We start from the raw sequence: 23,312 nt of genomic DNA, 5'->3' as shown, positions 1-23,312 counted from the left end.
GCCACATGCTTCTAATTACCAAATTCCACTTACATGTATGCTATCACTTTACACACATTATTGTTGATCATAGCAATTAATGAATGAATTGGAACTTCATTATATATACTTGTGAAATGATATGGACATCCCAGAGAAGAAAATGAGCTATCTGAAAATTATCTATTTCTGTAAATCAGCTATAAAATCACAAACTAGTAGTCTGACTTAATAAACTTGATTTTCATTGGACTATCTCAGTAGTTAGTGTCAAGGAATTTAAAAGAATATTTCCAATAGTAAATTAGCAAATCATAAGAAGTTTGTATTTAAAAAACATAAATAAACTTTGTAATAAACTTTTATAAATAACGTAAGTTAAAATGATTTTAATTCCAGGTAAACTTTCAGCTAGATTCACATTAATATTTTCCACCTTTTGAATAGAAATACATAGTACAAAATAAATTATGAAGAACAAAAAAGAATGTGTTTTTGATATACTTCTGAATTTTTACAGCAAAATTAAAAGATAAAGATGTATTAAGTTTATTTGATAGCAGTTTCTCATCCTGCGTGTTTTTTTCTTTTAATAGTCTTTCACTGTAAGGAATGATATAAATGTGTTTAACACTAAATTATATTGAAACTTTTATTTTTCACAAAGGGAAAATCATAAAAATCTAAAGCCTACCTGGGCACACATTTCACTTGATTGAACTTGGAATAGAGACAATCTATCATTACATACTGCGATGTTTCCTCAAAGCACACTTTACAGAAATGTGGTAGAAAATAGTTCAATTTTGCATAGTAGTATTCTCTGAGACATGAAAGATACAGTTACTGTTTTAACACTAGATGGCATTCCTGCGTAATCAGAAGAGCAAAAGGCTAATACTCAGTGCCTATTATGCATCTCATATCTGCGATAAACTCCAAAATGAATTAGACTTGGGGAAAGATAAATATTGGCTTTTTTGGAAGTATGTGTTGGTAAATTAATTTCAGATCATGTTATTAACAATTTGCATGTTAAGAAATAGAAATAATATTGTTCTGCCTTCACTAAATTAAAAAAATAGATACACTCCAGTGAAGTCTGCGTTTTAAAATTTTTATCTATGGGTACATACTTTAATGCAAGTAAGTTTGGTTACAAGCATAATACAGTAGATATATTAATTTGAGTTTTCTATAAAATAGGGTAGCACATTTATGTCAATTAGGAAATAGCCTACACCTATTTACAATACAAAATAGAAAGGAAAGTACTGTAACTAGTTGTTATATGCAATTGTTTAGGGAATAATGACAGGAAAAAAAAAAAAAAACCTGTATCAGTTTAGTACAGATGGAGCTTTTCTAAAATACTTTTATTTTTGCAGGCAGACTGGTCAGACCCAAACTCTCTCATCCCATAGCTGAAAATACTACCTGTCAGTTTCACACCAAGAACTTGACTATGTTTGATTCATACTTCGTTATATCCACAGATGCGAAGTCCAAAAATATGGAAGCCTGTCAGAATCACAAAAATCACATCTGTTTTTTTGAGAACTTTATTGATTTTTATTTTTAGTGATGATAACTGCCACTAAGTTAATATTGCAGTACATGCGTTGATATCACTTATATATGTGTATGTTCTTATTACCATACAGCTTTAGTTTTTGCCAAACAATGCAAATACAGAAAATGGCAAATTCTGTAGTAAAAGACTTGAGGAGAAAAATAAGGCTGAAGAGATCACCGTATCTGTCATAAGTCTCACTGACCATGTTCTTGTCTGTGTTCCTGTTACATGGTACAATAATTCTATCTGTTCACCTTTATTCCACATGTTTCTTTACTGGTGAGGTGAGTCTCTTGTATGCAATGCATTACTGAGTCTTGGCTTTTTAACAGTTCGGTCAGTCTATTCATTTTAATTTTGGAATTTATATTTAGGGCTATTACAGATATGTAAACACTCCTTTTGCGGCCAGTAGGGTAAGGTGTCAATTTGATTAGCTTTGCGATTGTTAAGCCTTGTGTCTGGAAGTTCCCCCAAGGTCTCAAGCAGTCAGAAGTGGCTGAATCTAGAATGTCTGATTCATTCATGGTTCAGTGCTAGGCTTAAGGGTGCTAGGAATAAAGATGGGTGATTCCTAAGTCAGTTCTCTGTTTGGTTTGGCATTGGCCTGATGCAGGTACCCTGGGTACAATATAAGGGACAAGAAGAGGTTCATCTTCCCACTGCTTGATTGCTTCTGCTGTCTTCTGCTTGCCATGAACTGGTTCTCTTCTGTGATGCCTCTGCCAAGCTACCCTGCCTTGGAATCAGCCTATATGGACTGAAATCTCTTCAAACTGAGCCAAATAAACCTTTACCTCTTAACTTTAAGCATCAAGTGTTTTGTTTCAGTGAGGATAGAAAAATAACTAAAACATGGCTACGGCCTTCTGAGAATATGTTGGTGTGTGTAGCAGCTTTCTGAGTGTATCTTGGTGTGTGTAGCAGCTTCTGAGTGTGCCTTGGGGTGTGTAACAGCCTTCTGGGTGTGTGTCATGGTGCATCTTGCAGCCTTCAGTCAAGTGTCTTGGTGAGCCATACTGGTGTAGCCTTGTGGTCTATGTCTGGTTATTTTTCCCTTCCCCTCTGGTACTGTTCCTTACTTCATTTCCAGTTGCCAAGAACTATGAGGCTGTGTTCCCCCACTGCTTTCCGTCTTTATGTTGCTGCTTTGGAGTGGACAGAATATGGACTGAATGCCACTAGAATGTGAATCAAGTCAAACCATTCCTCCTTTCAATTTTGGATGTCAACTATTGTCTTCCTGAAACAGGAAAACTTTCACTTATTTAAAACTTCATTTGTAAGACTAATCTGGATTCAATGAATTTCCTGTTTTTTTCTTGTCTTGGAATATTTTTAGTTCTCCTTTATTTCTAAAAGATAAACTGCTAAAATTAATATTCTAGGTTGGAATGTGTGGTGTTGCTTTGTTTTCCAGTGAGAACCAGGAGTATGTTATCCAATTTCCAAATTGCTTGTACGATTTCTGCCGAGAAGTGGGGAAGTATTGTAAAGGCATTTCTTCTCTAAGTGCGATGTAGTGTATTTCCTTTGCTTGTGTTAACGTTTTTTGTACTTTGAACAGTTTGGTGATACTGTGCCATGAGAACATTTTTTGGTCAAATGCGTGTGATTCTTTGAAAAAATTTCATCTTTTATTCATTTAATAGATTTTTAAATTCCTTTTGATTCTCTTTGCCTTTATTATCCCTCACAATTGACAGTTTTCAGAAGACTTTCTTTCTTTTTTAAAATCTTTCTTCTGTTTACATATTTGTGAAACTAGGCTGTCTTAAAAGTCCTGTCTCTTAGTAGGGAAACTCTTTTCGCTCTTTGAATGAGCATGCTGTTGAGGCTTCTCACCTTATTTTAAATATGCCACTGAATTATTTATTTGGAGCGGTTTCTTGGTCTTTTTAATGATGGTCTTTTTAATTATTTGTATCTCTTTTCTGAATTTTTTGTTCACTTCATTGTTATTCTAATGTCATTCTTCTATTGAATCCCACAAAGTGTCCTCATAGTTTTTCTTTTGAATTGTTTTTAGCAAATGCTTCAATTTCTTAAGTGTTTATTGTTAGAAAGTAATTGTATTCTATCTGAGGCATTGTATTTCTTTTTCAGGTGCTTCTGGTTCCTCTATTGATATATGTACCTCAAGCAGTTTTGATATCTGTAACAACTTTCATGTTAAAAACCATTCTTCTGAAGATGTATCATGGGGTGTCAAATCAATAAGCTATTTGGACTTTCATTCCACTGTGTGCCATAGCATGGTTTCCTTCTGGCTTCTTTAGCAATATATGATGGTCTCATGTACAACTATTGCAGGAGAAATTTCAGAGTGCCTCTCCATCTCTGCAAGCCCTGCAAGAGTGAGTCGTTTTTGGTGACCTAGGAAGACGTGAGCAGACAGAGTGAGGCACCTGCTGGGGAGCCACCTCAGCAGTCTGGGCAGATGTGGAGCAGGGTGCATCCATAACTTCAGGAACACACGTGTTAAGAGTGGGTGGCACAGAGGTTATGCTACTCCCGGGTGTCCAGAGGAGCTCAATGTGGTACACATGTCAGTGAAAGCAGGGGCAGTGGACCACACAAGTAGATATACTACAGCTTCCCAAGCAATAGGAGGATACCTCATTTCTGGCATGGATAGCATCTGTTAACCTAGGATGAAATGTTATGGAATGCAGACCTTGTAGCCAGGCAGTTATATTCTAACATGAAGAATGTGTCAGACTGGACTCATTCCAGTATGCATGGCTGATTGGGCACAGCTGATGGCAAACGTGTCTGTAAGCTTCTGTGGGTGCTGCAGAGGGGAAGCTGCTCCAGTGCCAAAGTTTGAGTTGAGTTAGCACAGTGAGACATGGTTAGGTTTAGTCACAAACAGCACCACATCTACATGACCAAGAGTGAGTACTACATGACCTAGGTTTCTCCTTTTGAATAGAAATAAAGAAAATAACAGTACCAAAGAGACACAAAATGACATAGTGTGTCTTTTTGAAACATGCTGTACCCTCTCCAATAATAAACTCCTCCACTGGACTCAAATCTTAAAAGATTCAGGATTCCAAACAATAAAAGCTTCAGATATCCGTGGTACCAGTGGCCTGCTGGAGGCCTCCCATTTACCTGTCTTTCATGGTGAAGAGATGGTTTCAGGTTCAGTCTGATCTAGCCTAGAACAAAGAGGCAGATGATCCCAGGTACTTTGCTTCAGCTTCCTTCACAGACCACCTGGTTTTTATGTTCTACTTCTCTTCATTTCGTCTGCAGCATACGCCACTGCTCATTTCCAAATGTTCTAGCAGAAAGCAGGGGTTCTCTTCTCATTACTGATCTTTCTTAGTAGAAAACACATCAAGTCACGTATCAGGTGGGAACTTTAGACAAAATCATGCCGTGCTCTTTCTTTAAAAAGTGAACTTCATTCATTAAGTTATTCCAAATAATGAGAAAAGCACATCCTTATACACCAATGATGTTAGAAGGTAAACATAAAAAGAACTACAGAAAGTGAAATTTGCTACTGACTGTAAAGAAAATTGTTGACTGAGAGAAAGACTCACCACTACAGACAGCGCACAAAATCTACTTAATCAACTTGACAATTTAGTGAACTCCAAAGTACCACGGCATGGATTATTTATTATTCATAAATAACAGCACAATGAAGAGAAAAAAGAACATTATGTGTCTCTTGGTGTTAAAACATTCAATTTGAATCTAACATCTCTTTGGAGATGATTTTCAGTTTGAAGAACAAAGAAGAAAGAGGAAAATATTAAGTGAAAACAATAATGAAAGAATAAGGCAGGAGCTAGACTCAAAAAGCTTGAGATATGACAAGGAAATGAGTGTGTTGGCCTTAACATATGTTTCATGGGGGGAAGAATAGCCTTTATGAGAATTTTAGCAAAATAATAAAAAGAATGCATATTTGATAATATAAACTCTATTAAATTATGTTGACATATGTTGTGATTAAATAAAAATATATCATATGAAGGTATTTTTTAAAAGTTTTATTTTAGAGATAAAATGTTTTAACTTTACAAAATTTTAATTATTTAAGCTTTTAAATATTTATTTCAGTGTGTGCATTTAAAGCAAAAATGTCAAAATTTAACAGTTATTGAATCTGGACATTGAACATTCACCACTTCATTATTTTATGCTGTTTATGCATGACATTATTTTTACGTTAAAAATCAAAGTTTCATAGATTGTTTTAGGATGTATTTATGGTATCAAACAAGTAAAGTATGAATTAGTCCATATTTAGTACATAGAATAGTACAAAATCTATAGTTAGCATACAATGTATTGTAGATATTTACATAGGAGAAAATTCTAAAATAAATTGAGTGTTCTTTCATACATATGTGACATGTAATTTTCCAATGACACATTTCCAGTATGCACTGAGTGATAAATGTGTTATTTCTTGCACATATAGTCGACTAAAGGAGTTACACTTAAGAATTCCTTTTGAGTATTTTAAACCACTATACTATCAATCATTTAAAGACTTTGAAAAAACAAGTGTCATTTCATACTGGCTTAGATGACAGAAAACTAATTTAATGACTCAAAGCTACATTCTCTGTCATGTCAGGAGTGTACGTCTCTGAGTTCATTACAAGCCCTGCATGACCTGACATAAAATCCAATATAATACATGCCCCGAGGTATGCAGTTCCAGGTGCAAGGAGTCTTTTATGTGACTGGATAGATGACAAAGAGGGAGCGCTGGCAGGTGATTTGCTTTTTGTGACCTCTAAGTCTTTTCAATTATTCTCTGATTGCAAATACACAAAAAGCAGGCCATTGTAGAGAAACAAATGAAATAAATCATCTCGGAGTTTTATGTGGTTAGATGATCATGGTGATGATGTTGATGGTGATGGTGATGGTGATGGTGATGGTGATGGTGATGGTGATGTTGATGGTGATGTTGATGGTGATGGTGATGATGGTGATGGTGATGGTGATGGTGATGGTGGTGATGGTGATGGTGATGGTGATGGTGATTAGGTGTGATAGTAGTAGTAGCATTTGGAGGCAGAGTTGGTATGTTGCCATGTATAACTTCAAATTCCTGGGCTTAAGCAGTGCTCTGCTTCAGTCTCTTCAGTATCTGAGCCTTAATGTGCAACCTGCCAAACAAAGATGGATTTACACAATATTTTTTTAAAATCACAATGTCCTAAAGAAGCTTAATGTAACAGAAACAGGTCCACAGAACAAACATCAATAGTATAAATTAGCAAAAACAGAAATATACGTATTACAGTTATGGATAATATCTATTGAATTGTTGTATACTCAACATTAATTCTATACCATGAAAGTCAGTGATGACTTTGAAAGTCTAATTCATTTTGTATAATTTTATATTAATTCTTAGATAAAAGAGATAAAGTTCATTTACCTTCCTTAAAATTTCAGGTTTATAATTTTTAAGAGCTGCAACTTCTTCATTCTTTAGATTTATAACACCATGAAAAAATAAGGTAGTGACTTTATCAGAAGTGTCTTTGTGGATTCCTCCTTCTCTCCTTTTTAGTATAGATGCTGCCAAAGCAAGCACCCTTTGGACTTCTTTAACATTTAAACATCTGATGAAACCCGAATTTTCTGATACATTAATTTCTTTTGAATTTGGAAATATTTGAAATAATTAGTTTCGCATCAAATTATTTCTGAATTTATAAATGTCCTTACAGGTATCCCATGTAGACAAATAATAATGTATTCATAATATTCATAGTTGTGTCAATTGTGGAATTTTTGCACTTATTTTAGTCTTATCTATGATTCAAATGTTATTACAGAGAGATTACTACAAAAATTATTTTTTGCAGACAAAGTACGAAACTCAGATATCCAACATACTCTACTGTGTCATACTAACAGGTCTTATTTCTACATTATAAGGTTAATTGATTTTCTAGTTAGATAGGGTCAAAATATATTCAAAGCTGATCTGAATGCATGAAAGTTTATGAGCTAAAATGTCTTTTTCTCCTTTAAAATTGTATTTTTGCTTAAAAGAAACATTGTTTTTAAGTCTAAATATAACCAAATTCTATTAATTTCCAGCAAGACACTGTTCAGTGAAATCAAATTACCATTTGATTGTAACAAGTAAAACTCTAGAAAGAAAATATAAATCAGTGTTATTGGCAGTTAGAAAAGATACTGCCTAGATTACTGTTAGCAACAAGGGAAATAAATGACCATTTTAGTGGTTTTCAAAGCACTTGGAAGAGTAAATGAAGTTAGCTTTTGAAAATTGCTGATGGGAATTCATCATAATGGAGAGCTGAGTTATATAAACAGCATTTATTTCCTACTTTGATCACCCTAAAAGGAAATAAGATTGAGTAAAAAGATTTCTTTATACGAGAAAATTGCTGAAACAGCATAAAAGTATTTAGAGTTTTCAAACTGTAACAAGATGTAGCAGAAAACTTCAGTTTGCAATATTATAAATATATAGACCTGAAGTTTACCAAGATTCCTAGCTCAAAACTTTGTCTTTTGGGATATAATATTTGCACTTTAGAAAAATAAGTTTTTCTTTGACACTATATACAGTTACATCCAAATACTGATGTTTCCATCAACGTATAGAAGAGCCCAAATTATCCACTGTTTGCCTATAATTTAAACAGAAGGGTCTTTGTATTTATTGGGTAACATCAGAATTCAAGGGAAATGTAAGTTTAACAGGAAAAACCATAAGCAAGCAATATGTGATAAATATATCACACAAATACTAGTGAGACTTTCATGGAAAGCAAAATAAATTTTGTAAGCAAATAAATATTAGAAAGACAGAAGTCTAGAATTACCTAGTATTAAGTGATAGACTGATAAATTAAACATGTTGAAGTTAGAGATCATTTAAAAAAATTCATCAAACTATTTAAGAATAATCTTTTAAGAAATTGAATTCATAGGGAATAGAATTTTAAATAATTTGGATGCAAGATACTACTTAACCTAGGGTTCCTGCATGCCCTTGTGATGTACAATAAAAAGTAGAAAGACAGAGTAATTGAAGAGAGTGATAAGGTTATTGAATTTTTAATTAGGAGTTTCCTTTAGTTAATAGAGAGTGTCTGTCAAAACTCAGTGACTAGCAGACCTTTTGCTTAGAGTTATAATGTGAATAATATCAAAGTTGATTTCCCTTGGCAAACAACTAGAAACCTGATGAAGATGTAACTGCTTTCAGATATTAGACAATAGAATATATAGCACTGGGGACCTTCCTGGAGGATTTTCTGTATTTTGTAATAGGAAACCTGGAAACAATTCTGGTCCTATTTATCAGGAGTAAGAGATTAGCTTTTGGGGACATGGATCCTTTGTTGGGTCCCATAGGCAGAAATCAAGTGTGTATATAGAAAATCTCTTTCATGGGATGTCCTGAGTTTGTGGCTCAATTCTAAATTTTTATACATAGTCTGAGATTTAATAGACCAGATAAAGAATAACTACAAAGAAATAATTCTTTCACCCCGTTTTAAGTAAAGCAAAAGTTACACAGCACAGAGAATGCCAATGTTCAAACGGCCAGAGTGCACCAACCGTGCTGAACTTTGAGGATGTCGGAAAGCATTCTTAGAAGAAGATAAGGAGCACCAATAAATGATCTTCCAATTAAAGTTTACATTAGTTTCACACACCTTTATTTTATAGGAGTAAATTATGTGCCCACCAAAAGGAAATCGATACTGTTTAAAAGACAACAAAATCAAATAAGCAGTTAAACTTGCACAGTTACCAGCAGATGATAAAAAAGTTGTAACACATTACTAGGGGAAAAAAAACAATCAATAGATGTATAAATGATAGAAATGATTTGACAACAGACAAACATTTTAGAACATAAATTATTAATGTGTTAGAACCCAAAATGTATAAAGATGAATCTTAGAGGGAAAATCTATAAATTTATAAATCGGTCTATGATATCTTACATAAGCAAAACAGAAATATAAGTGTTACAGCGAATTTAATAGTTGATATACAGAATAAAATAGTAAAATTGTTGATTAGGTCCATAAAAAACTATTTTGGATGAATCACAGGGATAAGAAATGAACAAAAAAACACCAGAGGCCCCCTGGTATAGATGAAACTTCCAACGAACGTGTTGAGCATCTGAGAAATGTAACATTCAGAGAAAGGAAGATACATTAAATACATTAGGAGAAATCAGTGAAAAAACCACTAAGAAAAAATAGCAAAATTGGACAAAAATATAAAAGCAGCTATTTGAAAATATAAATATTCACTATCTAGAGTGCTTTAACAAGATATTAGTTACCAATATCAAAATTGGGAAAAAGGGAAATCAGAACGACTACTCCTGTTAGTGAAATAAATTTATGCACTATATTGAGGAACTTCATGTCGCCACCAGAGAAAAACTAATAGTAGACTTCTTTTGGATCTAAATATCCATCGCATGATTAAACAGGTGGAGAAGAGTGAGTGTAGTCATATTGTCGTGCCAGGTGGGCAACATCGAAGGACATCGGTGTGACTAGAGCAGGCGTGACTTTCTGATACATGTCCCTCTGTAGGCATCATGAGCACATATACCTATCAGGAAAATTACTTTGCAAAAGTCATTCTACTGCCTAATGGAAGATGCAGCCTTTCCTAATTCCTAATTATTAGCAAGTCCCCACATAGTTTTAGAGCTGGCCAACAAGCAGGAAATCACTGCTGAGGGCCTGGTGACACAAAAAGCAGCAGGAGTATATGCTGTGTGCACCAAGGGTCAAAAACCCAGGGTCAACAGTACAGACACATGTGACAGACAGTTTCTAGCTGAACTATTTCTAATTCAAAAGAATAGGAGACATTCTAACAAAGTGCTCAGTGATTCAATGTCATTTCTGAAGGTGTGTGATTCAGCTGTGAGGGAAAGGGAAGTGACCAGAAAGCTGTGAAAAGCTATGTGAAAGGTATTAGAAGAGTGTTTGTGCCCGAAGAAATGGGTGGAGACTGAAGGGTGAGTTCAACATTCCAATCTTTAATAATAATTGCTAATGAGATAATGACAACTTCGTCCATGTAAAGCAGTTTGAAATTTTCCTCTGCTCAAAGTTTTATGCTTTGTCTAATCTGTTTGCAAAAATTTAATGAGGAGGAATAATTATGGATATAAAATGGCAAATTAATTCTGATCATAAAATAACTTTAACTCTATGCCATGTTTAATTCAAATTGTTACGTGTTTTATTACATTATTGATTTTTCACTATCTTAAACTTGACCTTTCTGGCAGTTGCTTTTAGCAGATTTTCTGCTTTCAAAAACTGGGTTCTATCTAATTTATTTGACAGACTAGTATATTCAGGACAAAACATAACTTCTTGTTTTATTACACCAACTACATATATGGAGTTAATTTGAAATAAGAGGATGAAACACACATTGAAAAATAAAATTATTGAAATTAACCACTTCAATTTATGTTTAAAAAGTTAAATTAATACTACATATCAGCTGCTTATAAAACTATTAAAAGTTGTCTATTCTATAATTAAACTACTAATTTAGATATAAAATTTCTATTATTAACAAGTTATATTCTCATGTTTCTCTACTTCATATATCAGGTTATAAAATATTGTTAGAATTCAATTTCTCCTTGGAATAATATAAATAGCTGTCTAGAACCAGAGGGCATCTCCTACTTACCAGAAATATAAATTTCAATGCATTATTAAGGTTTCTTAAGTATCTTATATGAAAATAGAGGTGATAACAGTCTAACTATTTGTAAATTTAAAAAGAACAAAAGTTCATTAAGTGAAATCTATCAGTATCTGTTCCCAAAGAAACTGTGAGACCACAAAGTGCAGAAGCTTGGGTGTCTCAGTGGCAGGATATTAGAAGTTAAGTTAAGCTTAAGAAGTTAATTATTGAGTATAGCTGTTGTTAGAAGTTTTGAAGCAGGGATCTGGAATGCTTCAGTTTTTCTGGATAATGTACTGTCAGATGTAGAGATGAATTTATGATTGATGCCTTATTACTTTTCATACAGAAGGGGAAAATAAGAGTTTGCATTGAGCAGAAAAATAAGCAGGTTTCGTGATAAGCATCCACCGTATTTCATTTTTGTCTGTCCTCAGACAGACTATAAAGTAATTTTTCTCTGTTTCTCTCCATTACCGACACACAAAGCCCTTGTTTGATTTGCTTTTCTGTGACCATCTCATAGCTGACATTTGTTAGAGATGGAAATTATCACTAAACAAAATACTTACCAGGGGGTGGAGAGAAATAGGATGGTGGGAGGAGAAAGGGAAATAAAAATGGGCAAAACAGAATATTTATGGGTCAGTACCCCAAGATGAGTGTAAGATTTATGTACTGCAAATATACACTCACAAAAAAGGAAAGGAAATCAAGTGATTACAAATCTAAAACAAGTTCAATTGTTTACATTAGCATTAATGAAGCATCTACATGAGTAGAATTCTACTCCATGAAAATATTCCTTAAACTAGGGTGTCAGGAGGAAATATTTTCTGGCTGGCAGGTGAGGTCCAAGGTGTCAGTTGGGATGTGACTGAGTGTGCAAACTAGTTGCACAAAGTCTGTTATGTCAGCTATGAAATTACACAGAGCTACCTAAGGACCAAGGTTATTCTCAGTGTCTCTGAACTCACAGTTTCATTATTTCTACTTATAATCTCACAAAGGTGAGTAGGAATCAAGGGACCACCATGACCTCATCTCATTCAGAGATACACTATCTTATGTCCAGGAGTGTTGATGAACCTATGTTTATAATATAATAATCATCACAAATTCTAACATTGTTATTAGATGATAAAGCTGATACAATCTACCAGGGCCATCATGAATGACGATTTGTCACCACTAGTTTTTGTCTCTATACAGAATCTATGTTTTAATCCTCCAACTTTAGACATGAATTTCATTGTGTTCATCAAATCTTATGCAGACTTTATACAGTGACAGTTAAGCAGCCACACAAACCGATGTACAAGTTGGTCTTCCTTCTGCTCAAACTTTTACAATATATTTCTTATTTCATTTTTTAATTTTTCGCCTTGCTCCTGCTTCCACAGTATCTTGTGTGTAAGACTTTACTTTGTTGTATCCTTTCTCAAAAAGAACTTGCCAATTCATATTATTAAATCGTTCATGTGTGTGTGTGTCTGTGAATGTAGCCACACTGTTCCAAAGAGCTCCATCCTCCGCACTTGTGTGTGTTTGTCAATTTTGAGGTGATTTCTCTTTTAAGTTGTTCGGGCTGACCTAAACTTGCCATCTTCCTGCCTCTGCTTACCTGTTTGCTAGGATCACAGGTGTGCAGCATCATCATACCTGACCATCTTTCCTAGGTAGCTTCTCTAACCCAGTTCCTCATTTAATTAAATCCTCTTATCATTCAGAATCAGTATAAATGAATTTTATTATGAAGTCATGACTCCTGTCCTGGACAGTATTAGAACCATTAGTCATAGTATAAGTATATCTCTAAAACTCTGATTATGGTAATTAAGTATTTTCCATCCATTTAGTTATTTAATAATTAATACGCACTTACATATTATTTAACTTATCCTAGTTCACATATTACAGAAGACAACTTCAGAAGCTGGGAAGTAAAAACTAGTTTAAAATAGTTTGAAAATTTTCACAAATCATCAAAGTTCCGAGTAGCCAGGCGTGGTGAAGCTTGCCTACTTTCTCCGCTTCAAGAGGGAGCTGCAGGAGGATAATGAGTTTGAGGTCAATATGGACAACATGCTGGGTTCAAAGCCAGCCCAGACTACCCAGTGAGATCCTATTTCAGAAAAGAAAGAAGCAAAACAAAACACACACACAAAAAAGCAAACAAAAAATAAAAAATACCAATAGTTGTATTAGTATCCTCTTCAATATCTTACAAACTACAAGGAAAGAGCAATAAGTAGAAATAGAAATGAAGACTTGAAGTTAAATCATTTGGCATTGCGCCTTATTTACATTCAATCATGTGAAGATTAAATTTAATTACTCATTCAGTACAAATCTTAGTAAGCTCTACAATGTGCTTCATGAAGTTTTAACCTCTAAAGAATGACTCTGGCAGAAACAAAAAAAGAAGAATCTCTCACTATCTCTCTTAATTTTGTAATCTATTTTAGGAAATAATTTAAAATTTATATAAAATAAATGACAGCTTATAGCCTCTGAAATTAATGATTTATCTGGGTTTCAAAAAGAGTGACCATTTATATTTTATTTTTCAGTGATCTCTTAAAAATGTTCAAATTCCATTTGGGTTGTAAAGTCAATTGATATAGTAAAAGATCTATATGGTTCATAATTTGAATATAATTAATATCCTAAATACTTTGTAATTCTTTCTTGCTTGGTATTACTGACTGACAGCCTGCTTAGCCAATTATCTTTCAGTGTAACTGAGTTGCTGCATTCCTCTTCCCTACACCTTGACAGGGGAGGCATGTTATTGGAAACCACATTCCATAGAGGACAGATAATGACTCTCAAACATTATGCATATTAGGAATAAAAGAATACCAGTTTAAAGCAAAAGATGACATATTTAAAAACTGTAAAAGTCCTGAGGAACCGAAAGTCATGTAAATCATAATTATATTCTTAAAACTAATGAAACTAAAATTGTAAAAAAAATTCTGTGAGCTTATTTATATTTTAATATATTCAATTATTTTTACTGTTTTGTAAAATGTTTATTATCTGAAAATATAAATAAAGGTATAAGAATTCAATGATTTCTGCTCAGAATTATTTTTGTGCATATTCTTAGCTATAGTTTCATAAATTTAAAAATATAAAAAAATTAACAGCCGAGTGTGGTGGCATATATCTGTAATCTCAGCCTGTGGGGGGAGGCAGGAGAATCATTTGAAGATTTGAGACCAGCCTGGCCTACAAAGTGAGCTGAAGTCCAGCCAGAACTGCATAGTGAGACCCTGTCTCAAAAAGACCAAATAAATAAATAAAAATATAAAACATTAATAAGCTTAAATTTTCTGATTAGATATAATCTAATAATCTACCAAATGGTTGCTGAACTGTGAATAATTTTGCTTGTGTTACTTTGGCAAAGTACCTTGATATAGTTAGATTCCAGTGTCTTTTTTTCAAGTTTTTTAATTCCAAGATCAATAAGTTAATTTCTGTTTTTAATTAAAAAGTATATTTTGAGACAGGGTCTTGCTACATATTTTAAGGTAACCTTGAACTCACTGTGTAGTCAGGCTGGTCTTAAACTTGTGGTGCTTCTTTTGCCTTAACTTCCTGAGTTCTGAGATTACAGGTGTGCACCTGACACCTAGCTAAGTTAAATTTGGAAAGAAAATCGTTCTTCAATTTTCTGCCAGTACAGTTTGCCATTTTTGTTGCCATTTTTATCAGGAAAAATATATATAATGTAATCTGAGAAGCTAGAAGAGAAGGCAGATTATCTGATCTAATATTAAATATGTGTGACCTACAATGTTGTGCATTCACTTTTAAACATTTTTTTTTGTTTGTTTTATCAATGCATGAGTGTAGCACATAATGTTTGGATTCTTTTTGGTAATTTGGTCCATATGCATAACACACCTTGATTCATGACTTCATTCCTCTTTTTCCCTTCCTCTGCTCCCCATTCCTTCCATCCCCTTCACGTTTTTCCCTTTCTTTGCAGGCTTGCAGTACACAGTGGTCACATTCTTTGTGTGGACTTAGTGTATGTACAGAACACATCCCCAAATTCCTTTTTAACCTTCTTTATCTCTTCATTCTCCTTCCTATCTCCATCAGCTTTGTATTTTTTTTAAAATAAATTCTTAGCCTCACTTCTTTAGTTTTATTTATTCATTTCTATCTTTGTACACTCATCTGTATTTATCTTAGTTTAGGCTTATTAAACTCTGTAAAGGTATTGTTCTTTCTCTGTCTTTTCATCAGTAAAATAGGGTTATTGTTTAACTCAAAACCATTGTGGGGAGCGATGGGTGGTATGGGAATCTCTAAAGCACTTAGAGGAGACTTTGGTCATTTAGAAAACACATAGTTACTGTGGATCATGTAATTAGCCTTTTTTTTTTTTTTTGTCTTTTTCATCTTTATCGATACTAGGGATCGAACTCAGGACTGCACACTTGCAAGGCAGGTGCTTATGCCACTGAGCTAAATCCTCAGCCCCTAATTAATCATTTTTTGTTCCTAAAATTGCTCTGCAGTCTTATATGCCAATGCTGCAGAATGGAGATCATCTGCTTCAGTAGTTCTAAACCAACAAATGGTAGATAATGTGCTTCTGTTTTGAGAATCCATATACTCTCTAATTTCACCTCTCACATCATCTTATGGGTCTCCCTGCTTCCCTACATTTCTTTGAATTATTTTTACAGGTAAATCCTGGTGAGTTTTGCCAAGTAGGAGCCCAAATGACAAAAAAATCTCGGGGCCCATCCAACAGTAACATTATGTATGGTCCTCCAGATTCTTCCCTTCCCTTAGCCACCTTGTCGATTTCAGAAAATTTAGAAAGCCCCTTGAGAGCACTAAGAATCAGCCACAAGGGCAAGAGTTTGGGTCAGTGGATGGCTGAGTACATGAAAAGTCTCCCGGATGATCTTCACTGCATTATATGAGGGAAAAACATGATTCTGTGCTATGCTGCTGAGATTTAACTTTTGCAGGGATTGGTACAACTATCAGCTGGTCATTTCTCTGAATTTCAGTCCTTACTGATTGCTTCCTGAAGCATATTTAGGCTCCGGAAAAGTCCTTTTTAAAAATCTTACTACATAAAATGATAAGAAGGATTCCTAACAATGCATTTCTTGAGGAATAAAACTTTTTCTCATAACAAATGTAGTGTAAACAGAAATTTGCAGGTATATCTGGCAAATAGGTTATGCTGTACATTTCTTGGTAAATAAATATATAGATAAATTTTCAAACTTTAATTTTCCTTTACTTCTGTTACATTTTTCTCAGTCCACATTTAGATGTTTAGTGAAGAACTTTCCGGAAGGATATTAATGAAAAAGAATGCTGTACCCTTTTATTGCATTTTAATGTCCCTCACTGAGTTGGCACAATTGAAGATGACTGCAAGGCTAAATGAACCATCACTGTGTTCTTATTATTTAAAGTGATTCACAGAGACAAAGACTTCCTATAGCTCATCATTACATGTTCATAGCTTATATTTTCTTACCTCCACTTATTAAAAGTGACAGTGAATTTCAAAGAAACTTTTACACTAAGCTCATATATATGTATGTGTATATATATATATGTTGATTAATTCTCACATTAAACTCAGAGTAGTCAAACTTTTGCAAGAATTTAGTAGTAATAACCCATATTGTGCAAATTAAAAAGAGAATAGAGAAAATATAAAAACTGCTGACTAGTTCCTCTTTCTTGCAGTAAGGGAAGTAAGAGAAAATATGAAGAGGAATTTCAGCATGAAGGATTTGGAATTACTTCTTGTCAGCATAGGCACTAAAATATATGTTTTTTTGATTGAACAATAAACTTAGGTAATAAAGCAGTAAAAATCCAATAACGTCTGATTACAGAAATATTTTATGTACCATAAGTGAGTCAATATACAATTTAGAGTGAAAACAAAGCCACCACATTTTACTGTACCCTAGGTTAAATATTTTGGCCATTACACTCTGCCTTAAATTTCTCATTAATGATTGTTAATCCCTGTGTAATACAGCCAGTGACAAAAGTTTTAAACTATTTTATTTGCTTTAGGAACTCATAATGTGTAACACAAGTGAATTTATCTTTTATTTCTTCCATAAACTTTTCATTAATGGTGATATCAAATCTATATCACGGATAAAATGTTTAACAATATATTTTCATTCACTACACATTCCTTCCCCCTATTAAAGAACTTAAAAATAGTCTTTACAATTATCTGACTGTTTGATTTGTATGTTGTTATTACTCACTCTGTCTAACTAAAAGAAAATGATACTATTTGTTTTTACTGGCTCATGAGGATTATGCTAAGCTAATGAAATTGGAGCAGAGGAGAAAATAGACTGGAATACAGTGCTTTTCTTCATATAACTAACAGTGAAAAAATGATATAATTAATGTGCTAAACTCTCTTCAATAATGCCAACTGAGCGAAGGACATTAAAACGCAATTAAAAGGTTCAGCATTCTCTTACAGTAATATCCCTTAGAGAGGCTTTTGATTAAACAACTAAGTGTGAACTATCATAACATGATATTAGAAATAATCAAGGGCTTATTACCCTGTTAATTTAGTTTATATGTACATTAAATAATTGGCTGAAACATTATGCGATTCTTAGTTTTTGTGGGTTAGAAGTATATCATTATTTATCTTGCTCTTAAATTGTTTTAAAAAGAAGACATAGTAAAATCTCTCACTTCCCTGTCACATTTTTTCATGAACTTCTTAGGTGACAGTTTTTTTCATGTTAGATAAATCTAAGAATTGGCATTTCTGTAGTTCTGGGAAAGTGAGTAAATACAGAACCTAGAAGCAATATAATTAAGCTTTTAGTATCTATGAAGTCACAAGAACAATCAGAAAACTATGTCTCAATGGGGATGATTATCTGTGAGGATAGTATGACTGCACTTCAAAATCTGCCAACAACTTACGTGTGCTTATAAAATCCTCCCAAGTCCCAGAACTGCATCTGACATTGATCCTTCAAACAAAATCAGTTATGGCTCAAAAGGAAGAATGGCTTGCCATACAGTGTGGAAGAATTGACAGGCTTCTCACATTTTAAATCACAGGTGAAATGCTGTTTTGCAACTCACTGGTAAGCGGACACAGTAGCACTCTCTACAGACATGTGTATGTTTCCTCCAAAACACAAACAAGCTGATTCGTTGTGTACCTTTAGACTGTAGTAGGACTCAAACACAACAATTGATCTTACTAAGGATACTTTGATGTGTCCCATATGACTAGACCTTATGAAGTTTCATTGATCTCAAAGGATGCTGATATTTAGTTAAATTTATTTTTTCTTTGACAAACACCTTAAGGAAAGGAAAATCCATCAAGCACCTCATGGATTAATTTACAGTATAGGATTTGCAACTCTTGAGGTAGAAGAAAGATGTACTGCTTACACAGGCAGCTGAAAAACTGCCCCTCATTCTTAGAAAAAATATTCAGAACAAAGCAGCACAGATTGCTAGTTTCATACTCAAAACAAGATATGCATAAATGTACTAAAGCAGTTGAACAAAGATGAAACAGTAGCAGCAACTGAAACCTAACCCAGTTGTGCTTATGATAATCTACTCTCATTCTGTGAAACCAAGATATTTTCTATACAGACATCAAATCTTCTCTCTATAAAAGTCAAATTCTTCACTAGAGTCTGTCCCCTGAACTTGAGTACAGGCTCAATAACAACAACAACAACAACAAAAAATTTTTTTAAATAACAAACAAGATCAGATGTCCAAAATTTGGAGAAGTCGTGGGATTAAGGATAGATTTAAAGACATAGTTATTTGATTTAGACTTCCTGTAAAAGAGATGATCAGTCATTGATTTGTAACTTGATTTTTACAAGTACAATAGGTCTGGATTAAGTAAGCAGAAATCTAAACTGACTCACTGAAACTCTGTCAGTGAGTAATTTTCCCAGTTTGCTTACCAATATAGAATGAAGGAGAAACTGAGTCAGCGGAAATATGAATCTGTTGCACTCATAAATATTTGCACTACTGAGGTATCTTTCAGCACACTCCACAGATACATAGAACATTTTATGAGGGTAACTTTATACTAGGTAAAAGGAGTAATCTAGCTTTTTGGGTGTTATTACAAAACAGAAACTGAAATGGCACCGATGCCAGGAATTTAAAGGATCATTTTGGTTTTCTGTGAATGAGAAAGATATTCTGGAGGCAAGGTTCCAAAGGAGTATTAGATCATATGTCCCACTGTGGGTTTCTTGGCCCATGTATACATCCTCTGGGATTTCTGCAGTGTTGGCATGAACAATAGGAACAGACATATTCAGGAACTGCAGAGTATTCATCTTATTTCTTGCCTGTGAAGGGGAAGATAATATGTTGGAAAAGACAAAGTGAGTGCTAGTAGAGTTTTACCAAAAAATAGAAATGCTTCATTCCTGGAGGGATTATTGTAACTATTGATTCCTAACAAGACTCAAGGATGATGAGAATCCACTTACCTATTTGGTTTGCCCAAAAAGTAGCCAGCATTTTGCTCTACACCTCTCAGTATTTATTTCTCTTTCTTGATCCATTTTCTGAGTTGAACCCTGACTAAAAGCATTTGAGCAGGTGGAATGGAGTACAGCCGTAAAAAAATAACTAAACGTGTGTAGCATGGCCTCAGAAAAACAGCAGGTAAAGAAAAAAAAATTTTTTGATGAACAAAATAAAACAAAATAAATTTATTTGAGTAGACTGTTGGTAAAAACGGATATGAAAGGGTCTAGAAGGGCAATTTCAAAATCAAGTAGGGAGCATGATAGAAAAAATGTTTAATGGAGAATGCCACTTTTTAAATTTATTTTTATTTCATTTTCTTTCTCTAGGTTTTTTTTTTTTTTGTTTGTTTGTTTCTTGTTTTTGATTTTTTAAGTTTTGTGCAATTGCAGTATTGTAGCCAATGGGATTTATTCAAAGGGAGTAATAATTTGCTCATTATTTCTCTAGCTTAATAGAAGCATGAGTTGCATATAAAAATTCAATATTTTAGGGAGTGTGTACATGTATGATATTACTTTTGAACCGCTCTTTTTGTGATCAACATTTAGGTTGTTTCCATATCTTACGATTGTGAATAATCCTTCAATGAAAGAGATGGGAAAATACATGTGTAAGCAGTCATTTTATTTCCTAGGATATGAGTGTGTGCTCAACAGTATGATTGATGTATCCTATGGTGATTACATATTTATTTTTTGAGAATATCTATATCATTGTAAAATTTGATGGAAACGAAAGCTGCAAAGAAAATGTGGATCACTTTATTGGAAATATGAGAAAAAGGAAAGCCTTATGTGATCTCAGATAGTTTTAATTAGGTTACACTTTAAAGTTAAGTGGAAAGCAGAACTTCTACCTAATAAACTTGGGTATTTACATGGTGTTTACAAGTGAAATGCAGTTTTATATTGCTACTTACAGTAAAACTTAAAAGAGAATGAATTACTTGATGGTGAAACTATTATTAAAGTGGACTTTGATTATAACTAGCCACGGTATCATTTCACTGTATGGTCTACATTGAAAGCCTGAGTAGTTGGTATGGGCTAGACGCTTTCTCTCATATTACAATTCACTAACTGCATGGCTTAAACAAAAATAAAATAAAAGGCACAGATTGGCAGGACAGATGCATGATCAAAATGACAGGTAGGGTGGTTTCCTCTTAAGTCTCTCATCTTGGTTTGTGGGTGGCTGACTGATTACTGCTGCTTCTCATAGTGGTGACACTTTATAAGAACACAGTCAAAAGTAGGACCACCATACCAGAACCATTTCAACTTAATCGCCTCTAAGTTTTCTGTATGCAGATATAGTCACATTCTTCAGTATAAGAATTAGGTCTTCAAAACATTGTGGAACAAATTTGTACATGGGAAATGACAATGTTTATTAATTGTTTAAGGCTTAGTTTTCAGACTACATTTTAGACTTAGAGATATGAATATACTATATTCTAAATGGTAAAAAATCTTCTATATTTGAATGTATTCAAATTTGAGTATTTTTTTTTCTTTTTGATACTGAGATTCATGCTTAGGACATTGCAGTTTTGGGGCAAAAAATTTGAATATGTAACAAAAGCTATGTTATTCATAATTTTGATAATGCCATTCTGTTTAAAAGAAAAAGCAATATAAGTGTTAAATGTTAAATGAATATGCCATATAGTAGCCTGAGTAGTTGGTATGGGCTATATTTGATGACTGATATGCTCATCTAATAATTTGAATGATCAAAAATATGATGGTATGGGATTAAAATATAAATATATTAAACTTACTTATAAGTTCTGGAGGTCACATAATCAAAGGTCTATTTTGAAATTTACCCAAGTGTCAAATAATTATCTTTTGAGCTATCTGTTGCTTGTCTATCTCAAAAATGTCAAAACATGTATTTCAGTTGTATTCTGAAACAGCCTATTTTATAAAATGACAATGAATCAACATCTAATATATCATCAAAGATAGGTATATACAGTAATGTGTTTAATATCAGATATATTATTTCTAAATGTGTGGATATACAGTGCAGACAAGTAGATATGCTCTGTTATCATAACACAAATACTGCTGTCATTTCAGGATCTTCTGAAGGAGAAACTCTGAACTGCTTCCCAATTTCTAGCCTCTACAATAACTTTTTTAGCCATTATTGCTCCTCTTTTATTGAGGTTTTGCAGAACACAGGTTGTATCACCTGCAAGTTCATATTATTTTTCTAGCCCTTTGAAATTATGGAAATTAAACAGTGACATATGTAGAGAATGGTGTTTCCAATATCTGTGTTACCCTTTAGAAAGGAAATTTCTTGCCTCTATTTTCATCTTTCCTTGTCCCATGAATAAAAATATGTATGAGTCCAGAAGCCAAATACTATGAAAAATGTTGAGAAACATTTATAATAACAACAATCCAGGATTGTGATGATCCATTCAATGTAATCCATTTCTTGAAGTGGTATTTCTATTTACTTTTGAATTGTTTCATGAGAAGGAAAAAATACTAGCAACAGATTTAAATAAATTTTATAAATTCTAACTGAATCTCAGTTTGATGAAAGTCTATAATCAAGTTTTGTCTTATCATTTCAGCTGAAAAAAGATTTAAAAAACTTTTCCATATCAATAACTTGTAACCAAACACATACATTCAACCATAACTCCACAGCAAAGATGATTTTTCTTTTAACATTATCTTTCTTGCAATGTGTTCTAAAACTACCTGTCTTAAAATGTCAGTGGCTATATTTATGGAAACAGTATGGAGATGATTTGCATAGTAATTTCCCCACCACTGAGTACTTCTCATCAATTTTGAAATATAATATCTACCACATGCTTAAAACAAAATAATTTTATACTCTCTTTTCCTCAAATTTTCACTCTAAAGTACTGTCTAGATAGTTCCTTGAGTTCTTCTCTTCCATATTTTTCTTGAGCCCATTTTGTTTTAGTCATTTGTGAATGTTAGAACAAAATCTTACAGACTAAACGGATTACAAAAACAGAAATGAAAAACAAAACATATGCATTTATTAATAATTAAGAATATGAAATATAAATGATTCAGGCTCTATCAGGTTATGTGTCTGGCCAAAGTCTGATTCCTGGAATGTAAATAAGCACCTTTCCCTCCATCCTGCATGGTGGAGGTATTGATGGAGCATATCAAACCTCCAATTGCAGAGGAGCAGTGTTAGGTAACATGCACCCACTCCCAGAAGGCCTAACTCCTCCCATCATCACTCTGGTCCTGAGGATTTCCATACATTAATTTTGGTAAATAAAGAGGGCACAGTTTTTTTTTTTTAATGTGTTTCTATATATTTGTAAGTTATAATCCCTCCTATAACTGATTGTACTTGACATCTAGTGCTATTTTTTTTTTTCATTCTAAAAATAGCTATTTGTCTTTAATCATTTTCCATTAGGAATATTCCCTTAATAGCCTCAAATGTGCAG

This window comes from Cavia porcellus, unplaced genomic scaffold (assembly GCF_034190915.1).
Source record: "Cavia porcellus strain 051 isolate PalLab524CR breed Dunkin Hartley unplaced genomic scaffold, mCavPor4.1 scaffold_11, whole genome shotgun sequence".
In the NCBI taxonomy this organism is placed as follows: domain Eukaryota; kingdom Metazoa; phylum Chordata; class Mammalia; order Rodentia; family Caviidae; genus Cavia; species Cavia porcellus.
This window is presented reverse-complemented; position numbering follows the sequence as displayed.